Here is a 13,232-nt window from a genome sequence, read left to right on the forward strand (position 1 = left end):
TTGCCATTGCACAATTAGCGCAAAGCTTTTAAGATATCTAGCCTAGTATTCCATCATGTAACTGACAGAAAATTTAAAACATGACAATGAGCTTTTATACTAACAGTGAGCAACACAGTTAACTAACTTGACAACAAAACAATGAACTAACATGATAACAACAATGAACTTAACTAACAACAGGCCCTAGCAATTAAAACTAACACATGATATTAACAGTGAATAATAACAAACATCAACAGATAATAAACAATTAACATGAGAGAAACATAAGCATACAGATGAACTGAATTTGAACAAGAAACTGAAAATTTAACAATTAACAGAACTTGGCAGTTCTGGATGTGGGCTAGTCCCAACATCGTTTCAACACTCACCCAATGTCCCAATTTATAGTCAATTACATCATTAGGGCTTTCCCCCAATTTTCACCCAAAACAGTAGAACTAGGGTTTGGTGAAACTCACCTAATTCGTTGGAATTGATCGCCTGCATGCTAACCCAATCTTCTTCTGACTCTACTGCTGCTTTCTCACGCTCCAATTACTCTACTAACTCAACCTAATTCATCAATTTTTCTTCTAGGTTCTCAGAGAAAGATGAGAAGAGAAATTAGTGAATTAGATAGGTAGAGGGGTAGGGGATTGATGGGAGAAGGATGGGTGTAGTTGGTTTGGGCAGGTGAGGTGGTTGTTGCGAAGGTAGAGCAGGTGGAGAAGGTGGTGGTGGTGATGGTGGTTCGGCAGGGTATGGTGGTAGATGGGTTCGATAGAATGGGAGAAGGGGGTTGTTTGGTTGGGGTTAAATGGTTCGGTTGCTAGGGTGTTAGTCGGGTCCATCGAGTTCGATGTTTCGTGAGATGGGCCGCGAGATGCGAAGCTGGTAAGTGGATCGGATGGTGATGCGGAGTGAAGCTTGTAGCGACCGTCAGATTATATGATACAACAAAATCAACGATGCCAGATGGAGTTAGGTGTTGTAGCGTTAAGCGGAGATATCAAACTTTGATGCACAGCAAGGGAGCGACCGTTGGATTCAACTACCATCTAATCTGAAGGCTTGGAATTTCAGCGCTGTGGTGCTTGGCAGAGACATCAGATTTTGATGATCAGCAAGGATCGACCGTCGGATGCTTCTGAGAAATGATCTGATGGCTGAGAACGGAGGTGCTTTTGTGTGTAGAAAATGAGGTTGTGCGCACCATTCTTCGCGGCTTCCTTGCGTAATTTCTCCCGGCTTTTCACTACTTTTCTGCTCTTTTCGCTCCGCGACTCATCCGAACTTTATTTATTACCTAAAAATGCAAAATTAATTAATAAAAATATTTATTCTTGAAAACAATGAAAATACAGAATATGGGATAAAATGTAGAATTAATGCACAAGAGATGAGTTAAAATGCCAACAAAAAGGGATAAATATATACAATATTTGGCACTCATCATTAGCATTTCTAACCCTCGAATTTTCAAGATTGATTGCCGTATTCGGTCGATTTGTAATAATTAAGACAAATCGGTTGAAAAGATAGAAAAAAAGTTATTATTGAACTCAAAATTTGACAAAAATAATTATGAATTTGTACTCTTGGAAATCGATGGCAGAATTCGATACGATTTGTTCAAGATAAAAACAATCTTCGGTTATTGTTTCCAACTCTCTAATTTTCAAGATTGATAGTCATATTCGAAAGGGTCGGAACAATAATTAACACACATCGATTTACCATTTTTTGAAATCATTTACAAAATTTATAGTCTAACTTCAATTTTGACAAAAAGGATGTGAATTTGTGTGCTTGACAATCAATGGAAGAACTCTTCGGTTATAGTTTCAAACTCTCAAATTTTCAAGATTGATTGTCATACTCGGTCGACTAGTAATAATTTATGAAAAAGATTCACAAAATTTATTGGCGAACTTAAATTTGTCAAAAAAATGTCAATTTGTACTCTTGGAAATCAATGAAAGAAATCGATACAATCCGTCTAAGCCAAAACACTTTTTGGTTATCGTTTCTAGCTCCTAAGTTTTCAAGATTGGTTCCCATATTCAGTTGAATTAATCGTAATAATTTATGAATATCGATTTATCATTTCTTGAAAAGATTCATAAAATTTATTGTGAAACTTAAATCTTGATAAAAATAAATGTGAATTTGTACTCTTGGAAATCGATGACAAAATTCGATTAACATGGTTCATGACAAAACAATATTTGGTTGTTGTTTATAACTCTCGAATTTTCAAGATTAAATGATTGCCATGTTCGTCTGACTTGTAATATTAAGTAACACATAAGATTCACCATTCCTTGAAAAGATTTACCGAATTTATTGTCTAACTTAAATTTTGACAAAAAGGATGTAAATTTAAATGCTTGGAATCACTAGCACAATTTGGTACAATCAATTCAATCCAAATTACTCTTCAGTTATCGTTTGTAACTCTCAAACTGTCAAGATTGATTGTTACATTCGGTCGACTCGTAATGATTTACAAATATTAATTTACCATTTATGGGAAAGATTCACAAAATTTATTGTCAAACTAAAATTTGAAAAAAAAAATGTGAACTTGTACACTTGGATATCGATGACAGAATTCGATACAATTAGTTTAAGCCAAAGCAATCTTCGATTATCCTCTCGAACTCTCTAAGTTTCAAGATTGATTGTCATATGTTTGGCTTGGAATAATAAATAAAATATATCAATTCACCATTTCTTGAACAGATTTACAAAATTTATTGTTTAACTTAACTTTTGGCAAAAAAAAAAAAGTGAATTTGAATAATTGGAAAATGATCAATCGTATAATTACCCAATTCTTTGATTATCGTTTTTTATCATGATAATATAAAGTAGTGTTAACTCGTAATAAAGAACGAAATTGGTCCGACATTTATTTGAAAAATCGTCAAATTTTATTATTAAACTAAATTATTGACAAATATAATGTAAAATTTTTGGTTATCGCTATTGACGTGCATTAGTGCTCTAGACTTTTCGAAATCGATATGATATTCCTTTAATAAGCAATAAATTACCCACATTGATTCCTTAAAAAGTTCCACAAATTTTATTATCTATTATAATTTTGATAAATACGAATTTTTAATGTTCATTTGCAGTAAAAAAACACATTATTTGGTTTAAATAAAATACTTAATAAAATAAACCCTTTGTAGGGTGTACATGTTATTTGGCAAACCATTACTCGTCTTTGTCAAACCATTATGTCATTGACCACTCACCACCCACCAACATAGACTACACAAAATTGGTCAAAAAGACCAAAACAGAAAATTCATGGGTGAAATAGATTCTTAGCTTTAGATACTGTTTATATAGCCAAAAAATAGAAAAATACTGTTTATTTAGCCAAAATGGATATTTGACCCAGGAAAATAAAAACAAAAAAGATATCAATCACCTAAAATACCCCTTGACCCTTTAAACTAAGTTTTTTATAGCAAACAAATTTGTCCCACGTACAAATTTAATCTAACATCAATATCCCAAAATCTTTGAGTATTTGAGCGGCACCAACAATACCAAATCTGAAAGAAAAAAAAATATGTCGAGGCTGAGTCATTGAGTCAGAAGAAAGTCAGCAACTTCAACTTTCACAGCTAGCTGCAGCTTCAACTTTCACTGCATCCAACTGCTCCACCATGAACACACAGGACTTATTTACTCATATTTTCAGATGCACTTGGACTCATAACAACTGCATCTTCCCCATCTCCTCAAACACATTTCATTTCCTCCATACCGAGTACATTTCTCCTTGCTGTCTCTCTAATTAATCAAATCTTCTTCATGTAAAATTCTAACTCCTGTACTTACCAAATAATTAAACAATAATTAACAAACATAAATTAAATATTAGTATATAATGTGTGATGTGCTTGTCTAAGCAGTAGCTGCAGTACTGTCTGGTACTATTCCCACATGTAACACTTGGTCCCTGGCTACATAATTGGTCTAGCTAGCTAGCCACTGTATTTTATGCATGACGCATGTATTGAATCAACTTCATGAGCCCCTAGCTGTTGGTTTCTCTATACAATGAGTTGGCTATTTCCATCCCCACACTATTTTGATCAATAATTCATGAAGATTATCAATCAACACACACTAACCCTCCATTGATAAACGTGTCAAGTCAATTTCAAAGCCATTACCATCATCATCCTATCAATAATGATAATAGTATTACTGCAATATACAATGTATGCAGAAAGAAAAGGAAAGCTAAGAAAGAAAATGATGATTAACTAGCCTACCAAAATATACCAAGAGCCAAGGTTTAGTTATGGACACAGTAACTGTGTATCTAAAAGATAAAACATGACATACCTTTTTCAGCAGACAACAAAACAAAGTTAACAGCTCTTGCCTTTCAAAGGATACAACTATATTCTTTCTTTCTCTCCTTAAGATTCCTTCTTTCCCCACCACAAGAAAATAGACCAAATGGTGTAAATGAGAAAGCAAGTTGAAGAGATAGAGCCTGAGAGCTAGCTGTTATAGCCAGGTAATGCAGCAGAAAAAGAGAGTACTACTGCTAATTTACTAAATTAAAGGTAGAAAACATGGCAATATGGTGCTGGATTTAAATTCAGTTTGCAAAAAATGTGATCGTATTGCTAAAACTATGATAAAATATGACGAAACCAGGTTTCATCCTAGTTGAAACATGTGTGAAACGAAATCCAACCTAATGCAAAACTGGATGAAAACTAGTTTCAGCTAGTTTAAGCATGAGTGAAACCAAATTCAACCTAATCTACAATAAGATGAAAACCAGTTTCATCCTAGTTTAAACATGGGTGAAACCAGTTTCATCATAGTCTAACCATAGGCTAAGGAAAATTCAATACAATTTATAACATAACGAAATCATTATCAACCTAGTTTTAAACATATGACAACCACGACAAGAGATAAATAAAAGAGAATATTTTGCTTTATTTAGCCACTGCAAATTGATAGTCATTTTGATTGCATAGCTTGGTGCATGTGTATTAGGCCTACCACTGCAACATTCTGGAAAAAAAATTCAATGCATATATATACTAAATGCCAGACAGGGGATCGATTATATTTACATTTAATTACTAGTCAAGCATTCGTCAAAATGAATATATATTTTTTTTATAGATGACAATGCAAAAGTGCAGCTAGATAACCATATTCAAATCAATCTAAAACATGATGAAAATTGATTTCATCCTAGTTTAAACATGAGCGAAATCAAATTCGAATCAATCTAAAACAGGATGAAACCAGTTTCATCCCAATCCAAAACAAAATGAAATCAGTTTCATCCTGGTTTAAAAATGGTTAAAACCAAATGCATCCCAAACTTAAACATGAATGAAATCACTATCATCCTATATAAAGGTGGATTAAACCAAATTACACTCAATCTACAGGATGGAACTGGTTTCATCCCAGTTTAATCATCCGTGCAACCAAATATTCAACGGAAAATGGGTCATTTGTCCAAAAATATTTAAAACATGATTCAAATGGACGAGTAAAAATTAGTATGGGTGAAATGGACAAAAAGCAAATAGCAAGGATGAAACTGGATTCATCGCGGCTTAAACTTAAAAAACAGCAAGGATGAAACTAGATGCATCCTGATATAAATTAAAAATAAGAAAAAATATTTGAAAATGAGTAGGATGAAACTGGTTACATCCTGGCTATTTTTATATTTTTGTCCATTTGAACAATATCTTTTTAATTTTTGTCCATTTAAACAGTATCAAAATGTACAAGTCTTTTTCACCCAGAATTTCTTGATTTTGGTCTTTTTAACCAATTTTGTGAATATTCAACTCAATACAAAAACAAAATCAACTAATTAATAATTCAATTAGCAAACCAATGGTTGCACAGGTAGATCAACAACTAGAATTATGTGAAACCAAACCAAATTCAATCGATTTTAAACTATTTTACACAGGTCAATTAATGTCGTTCATAAAATTTAATCAAAAAGAAAATTGAATCCACCGGTACTACTACCATCTGCATGTTATATGAATGAGTAAACTATATGAAACTGGTTTCATCTTGAGTATTTTGACGAAAATACAATTATATATCAGTCTATAACTAGATGAAACCAGTTTCATCCTAGTATAACATGGATGAAAATAATTTCAGGTCAATCCAAAACAGGATTATATTGGTTTCATCCTAGTATAACATGGATAAAAGCAATTTCAGGTCAATCCATATTTTACACAAGCTTAACCCAGATGAAACTAATTACATACAAACAAAATTCAATGAATTTTAAAATGGATTTTACAAAAGTTAAACCAATAGGATTAAGAAATTTACCAGTGAAATTGATGGGAGAAAATTTTTAATGCTCAGCACCACCATTGCATTCAATCGGAAGCAGCTTCAAACCCCCGTTTCCTCTATTGAGTCAAACCCTGAATTTCAAGTTCATAACCTCACTGCAAGCCATCACATATCCAACCTCAAAACCATTACAATTTCGTTTCAGATTCAACAGCAGCATCTGCTGCTCCTCCTTCTATCCCATTTGCTTCTCAATTTTCCACTGCTGTAACTAAGTTCAGTCCCATATCAATTTCTGCAACTTCATCTTCTTGAACTCAATCAGCCATTAAACCCATCAAATACACAGTCTCGAATCAATTTAATTGTGGAAGCTCTCAGATAACGGATTCACAGATCGAACCCATCTTAATTTCATCCTCTCTATCTTCAGAAACCCTTATCAATTCACAATTTCTTCATCTGATTTACCCGAAGAAGCAAACCCTAACTCCATTCATTCACTGCAACTCTCAATTTCATAATCCAAATTCGAGTCAACCCATTACTGATTTTCGATCTTAGCCATCATACCCATCACGTCGACCACCATCTTCTCTGCCCATCAAATCTCTCAATTCTCGATCTCACGGAAGTAACAACAGCCATGACTGAAACGGTGGTGGTGGAGAAACAGAAGATCGAGAGCAGAAGAAGAAAGAATGGAAATGGTGGAGATCTGGAGAGGGGTAATTGGGTCAGTTTCAATTAAAAAGATTTCTCTGTCCATTTGACCCAGACTGAATCCTAACTGTTCATTTAGCCCAGAAAACACACAATTTTGGCTATATAGCCCATTTTCTGCATAGACTACTCCCCAAAATCAACAATCCATTTGACGGAACCAAATTAGTCAAATCCTAATAATCGGGGATTTATAAAAGAAACTTCTCCCCAAAATTAATCGGATCAAGCGCACCTCCAAAAATCCTCAATTCTTTTCTCTGTCGCCTCCAAAAATCTTCACAAGATTTCGTTATGACGAAGCTTCAAAAATTCGCTCTCAATTTTTTCGTTCCCACTCACACAAAGATTTTCTTTCCTAAAGATTAGGTCTCAATAACAGAAAGTTTTCACTCTCAAAGTTCAACAAATTGAGATCCAAAAATTCCCCCTCTTTTTTCATCTCCCGCTCCTAATTTTTCACCAAAATTTCCTTATAAATCCCAAAGTGTTTCTTATAACGAGGCCTTCAACAGAATGTTTTGTATTATCTTTGAAAAACAAGTTCTTTGTTAATGTACCTTAGTTTAATTCTGGTTTTTAATTTTAGGATTTTTGATTCTTTTTTATTAGGGTTTGTTGTTTGTAAAAGATCTTTTAGTTTTAATCTGTCTCAATAGACTAAAACCAATTACTGAGAAAAGGGATTTTCTTATTCTGAATATAATCAGTTGTAAGAAAATTTTAATGGTGGTTTAATTTCTGTCTAGGTTTTATAGAACATTAAAATCAATTGGAATATTTTTTTTTTTTTCTTGTTCTTCTCTTTTTGTTTCTTTACTCACTCGGATTTAGTTTGTTGATTTGTATAAAAAATTCATAGATCTTTGAAGAAACCGTAGATAAAGGTTATGCATACGAAGGTGGATAAAATGATACCCTAAGTCCAATGATTAATTTGGTGCATATGAAGTGTTTGTCAAATGTTTTTATGACAGTTATTTGTAACTTTGAGCACTAGGTAGGCTGCAGTTTTTACCATTTTTGGTTTCGAAATATCCTTGGATTGAATCCGAAGAATTGTGAATCCATGGACGATAACTACAGAATTATAGCATTTTTTTTGGTTCAGTATTTTAGGTGTTATGGTTGTTTTAAGGCAGTATATGAGAAGGGTTTTAGCACAAACATTCAACCAGTCCGTTGACATAATTATTCTTTTCTTCTTATAATTTTTATGCGAGAACAACATTTTTGTAGTTAAGAATTTGGTGTTGCGTGTTTATTTCGGCTCCCTACGGAGTCTATAAAAAATCCAGAATATAGGTAGTTGGAAACAATTGACTTTCATTGAAAACTTAAGAGGTTGTTAACTGCAATAAGCCTGATCCTCTTTGGGGGACATAGGCAGCCGTTATGGTGAGGTACATAGGGTACTTTATTATAGAACTTGAATGTGTTGGATTGTAGTCCCTTCTAGACTCTAGTGTGGTGTTGCGCATGGGGCTGGGTACTGGCTTGCTGCAATGTATATCTACCCGGGTTCCGTACGCACTGAATGGTTTCTTCCATATTGAGGATTTTTTTACGTTATACTACTTTGTTTACCGGTCCTGCTTTATGCTTTTCTACAGTTTGCAGCAGAAGTGTGAAGTTATTGTCCTTTCGTCCATGTGGTTAGATTGTGGCTACAACAAGGTCCGGGTTTAAGTAGAATTTTTTGTTCATGCTGCGCTTTTTCTCCCAAGTGTTTTTCTTCTGGTTTTATGTTTTTTAAATGCATGTATAATAAATGTGAACTTGTATTGAACAACAAATATTGAATGATAATAAAAATTTACAGTTTAATTTCGTATTTCTATTGAATTATTATTCTCAGGATCAGGGTGAAACTCCAAAATACTACTCTCATAATCAGGATAACCTGCAACTGCAAAATATCTGCTACAGGCCACCTAAAAGCATTTTTTTTTGTTTAAGTGATAAATTTGTAACTGTATTCTTAGATAATAGATTTGTGACACCAAATAAAAAGACACGTATCATTTTCTGAATGGCTGTTAAACTGTATTAAAACTTGCTGCAAAATATTTTGTGACAATCACAAGCATAAGAAAAAACACGTGTCATATCCTCAGTGGTCAGCTGGATTTTACTAAACATGTTGCAAAATATTATATCACAATTACAACCATAACAAAATTATTGATAAATGTAATATATAAGTTTTGGTCTAACCATATCAAAGTTAATGTAATGGATAGTAGTTATAACATTAATTATATATTAATTATTTTCTGTGATGGATATAGTTGTCATATCAAAACTGTAACACTAAATATAACACCATATTTAAGACAATTATAATCCATAACAAATATTTAATGTGACGGATTTTTAACATAACAAAACCCTCAATACAGTATAGTGATAAACAACAGTCTAATGTCAAATTTAGAATTTTGCTTGTGGAAATATTGTTTTTGCGAGCCAGTTGACAATTGATAAAACAGATTATTATTTTTGGGGATTAAGGCATTACATTTTGGCCTAATGTATTTGGGCACACCTAGGTTATGACCACTGAACCGAAGATAAGATATCCCGTTTCTGATTTCTCAATTTGATTAGTATGAGCCAAGTTAATAACAAAAATTTGTTTAGGTATCTTCATGTTTTCTGTTATTGTTCCACTGAAGTTTCACCTATTCAGGCACTCATCAGATACCACGGCATACCTAGTGCAAGCAACACTTATAATAACAACATTTCCTGTCAAATTACCAAGTTTAAGCATCCAAAACAATACGCCATATACTAAGCTCTCATTTCATATTTAGCTAGGATCGTCCATAGGGAAAGGTTGGCATACGACCATGAGCTAATGATTATATTTCGGGGGTACCACCAGTTCTTAGCTTCCAAGTTTCAGACTTCTCATTTCATTATACTAACTGCAAATCAACATGGTCTCGGTGACTCAGTAAAACAACTTGAAACTCTTATAGAATTGAAAGTGTCATATGAGAGAGCTTAATGATAATCTTTGTTAAAAAACAAGGATGCTAAATGAAAGAAACGAGAGACGCTATTTCTTAATCAAAAGGCGATGGGATACAATCTTGATCACAATATCATATAAAATTTAAAACCCTGTTTCAAAATGAGAGACTTTAGTGCCATTCACAGCACCCAAAAAATCATTTATTTTTTTTTGGAAGGGCAAACGTTAAAGAACAAACTAAAATATAAAATGGGGTAATGAACACATGTACTGCAAGCTTTCAATTGCAGATTTTTTCAGTAGTACCCACTATTCATTTCATTCCGATACTAGATGTACTAAGACACAGCAATAAAATCTGAATATACTAAGTGACTGGAATCTGATAACAAACATTATAATTGAACTCACAAAGATGTCCCCTGAAAGAGAAAGACCTGTAAATGCAAGAGATGAATGATGAGGTTGCAGCAACCATCTTAATATCTAGTTCTTCTTTAATACATATTATCTGGATCTCGTAGACGCTGGTCTTCTTTAGATACGAAATTCTACATTATTGACTCCTTCAACGGATTACTTCCATAATCTCATATCCCCTTGATATCTTCAAATAGAGGAATCAAAGGTTTCCACTCATGCCTCTCTAATCTGTTGAGAATAGGACAAGATTGCATAGTAATACAAACTGCAGGGATCCTTCTTCCATATTTAAGTTGCTTACAAAATCCACAAATTAGATAAGTTAACATTTAGACTCCAATTCCATTCACTGTCTCTCTGTAACTCCTTACCCAGTTTAAAAACGACCAAATTTTGTCTCGATTTCCCTTTCTCAGTTAAATTCTTAGCCCCTTTAAGGTCTGAAAAGTCGCAGCAGAGGTTTCAGCCATTGCTTAGGGTTTCACATCAATCTATCAACATGCTCCATGGTTTGTTCTCACTCCCTGGTGCTGCCGTCCGAAAGTTTCTTCAGTGTAACAACATCGTGCCTTAAAGTTTCTGCAATTCAATAGATATGATAAGTAGCACACCACTCGGGTCTCTACTACAATATACAGTCTGAAAAACAAAACAAGAGGATACTAAAAGAAACAACTGCAAAGAACACCTTAGCAAATCCTTGTGACTATTTGCCCTGATTTGTTAATTGCCCGGATCAGATGTAGCAACTTCATTCTCATGTTTTTTGCTTCAAATCTTTATGATCTTTACTAGGTCATGTGGATCCCTATCGTCACTGGCCTGCAATTAAAAATCCACAAATCCTTAGTCATTCAAGACCCACTAACATTTACCATCTTTAAGGACGTACATTTCAGTTTTAAATACCCTGAAAATCAAAACAAGAAAGCAATAATCTTTGGGTAGCTGACCAACAATCTTGGAAGTAAATCATGTAAAACTAAATCTTAGAAGACAGCAGACAAAAAGACAGCATCACAAACAAAAAAATTTTGAAGCTGATCCACAGAGAAAATTAAAAAAACAAAAAATAAAATAAAAATGAAACTGACCTAGCTGAGCTAAATGCTTAAAATAAACACCAGTTCATGCCAACAAATAAACAGAACACAAATAAGAAGCACAAGTCAGAGGTTTACAAGGAAGGTCACCGCTCCCAAATCATCCCGTCCCCTCCAATTAATCCAACATCTGAGTTCCCTGTATAAGGAAACAACAATTTTGTGAGTAACAAAACTAGCAGGAAACGAACCCAAGTAACAAGATGAAAACATTACTTATGTCTAAACTGAAGATTTTTTTTTTGCCCAAAATCCACAAGATCCGAGATAAATTCTCCTCGAGGGCAGAGCTGTACAAGGATCAAGTTGAAATCTCCTCAAGTCTTGTAGCTGCACAAGGTAAAAAAATAATTAAAATAATTCAATAACCAGAAGAAAACAAATCAAAAAAATGAAAAGGATTACATTGAATAACTCAACGAAGATCCCCACTGGATGATCAAATCCAGATTTGAGTTTTGAGAGGAGATATCATTATGCTAGTGAATCAACAACAACAAGACGAAGGTTTTATCTTCTTCAGCTTCTGGTAACAAATATTGAACCAAACATGCCGTCGGTTTTGTTTTTGACAGAAAAATGTGAGATCTAGGTTAACAAAATCGAACAAGAAAATTTATCACTTTATCAATAGGCTGCTGAACTAAAGGTATTTGTAGGGTTATCTTAAGCTTTTAGGTTTCATAAGGCATTTATAGGTGATCCAACGGTCAGGAAATGTTTGACATATTTGACCTAAATCCATTTGTGGGTGTTAAAGGCTTGTGTTTATGGACTTGTAGTGTTTTGGTTCATGTTCTGAAAAATGGCCCGGTAATGATCATTATCCAGGTTTCGATTTCCATGGTGGTGATGTGGTGTAGAATGTTAGTACTAGAAATCACACAATGAATAAACTTCTCAAAGGAAGAGTTTTCTTTTCTCAAAAAATCTGCCGATCTTCCTTACAAACGTGGCCATATATAGGCCTTATGGGATATTTCAATATCTTTTATGATTAATGCTAATAAAGAGGAAATCCTACTAAATATAATATCATGCCAATACTAGCAAGATATCTCTTATTTCCTAACAAAAATAACAAATAGGAAAATATTTAACGGATATTCTTTCGTCGATCCCTTCCTTCCAAGTAGGATTCTGCCATATCTTGCACTACATCATTCTCCCCGGGAAAGAGGAAATTCGCCCCCGAATTAGGCAGGGTAGAAAAATCATCATCAGACAAGTCGCCGTGGTAGGGAATGAGATGACGGACATTGAACACATCAGCAGTATGAATATGACTGGGAAGTCGCAAACGGTAAGCATTAGGATTGATCTTCTCAATAATTTCAAACGGACCAATCTTGCGAGGACCCAATTTGTTGTATGTGCCCGTAGAGAAACGTTCCTTAATAAGTACAGCCCAAACGAAATCACCTACCTCAAATTCAACGTGACGACGATGCTTATCGGCAGCCGTTTTGTACTTCGTAGAGGACGCCACCAAGTTTTGAGCAGCTTCGGCATGTATCTGCTGTAAGTGATGCACCAACTCATCAGCAGTGGCATGCACTCGTTGCAAATCTGGCACAGGCGCAAGATCAAGGGGTGAACGCGGATTAAATCCACAGACCACTTGGAAAGGGCTAAACCCGGTGCTCTTATGAATGGCTCTGTTGAAGGCA

General features: G+C 34.2%; 1 long non-coding RNA gene across 1 annotated transcript; it reads right to left on the minus strand.

Annotated features, from left to right (window-relative positions):
* Positions 1-10,259: 10,259 nt before the first annotated feature.
* On the minus strand, positions 10,260-12,186 carry LOC113337131. The gene is made up of 5 exons (XR_003354108.1): positions 11,968-12,186; positions 11,779-11,892; positions 11,641-11,701; positions 11,148-11,281; positions 10,260-11,038 (listed from the first exon to the last, which is right to left on the minus strand). It is a non-coding gene; the product is annotated as an uncharacterized LOC113337131 (long non-coding RNA).
* Between the last annotated feature and the right edge of the window lie 1,046 nt (positions 12,187-13,232).

The sequence above is a fragment of the Papaver somniferum genome, unplaced genomic scaffold, assembly GCF_003573695.1.
Source record: "Papaver somniferum cultivar HN1 unplaced genomic scaffold, ASM357369v1 unplaced-scaffold_158, whole genome shotgun sequence".
Taxonomy (NCBI): Eukaryota; Viridiplantae; Streptophyta; class Magnoliopsida; order Ranunculales; family Papaveraceae; genus Papaver; species Papaver somniferum.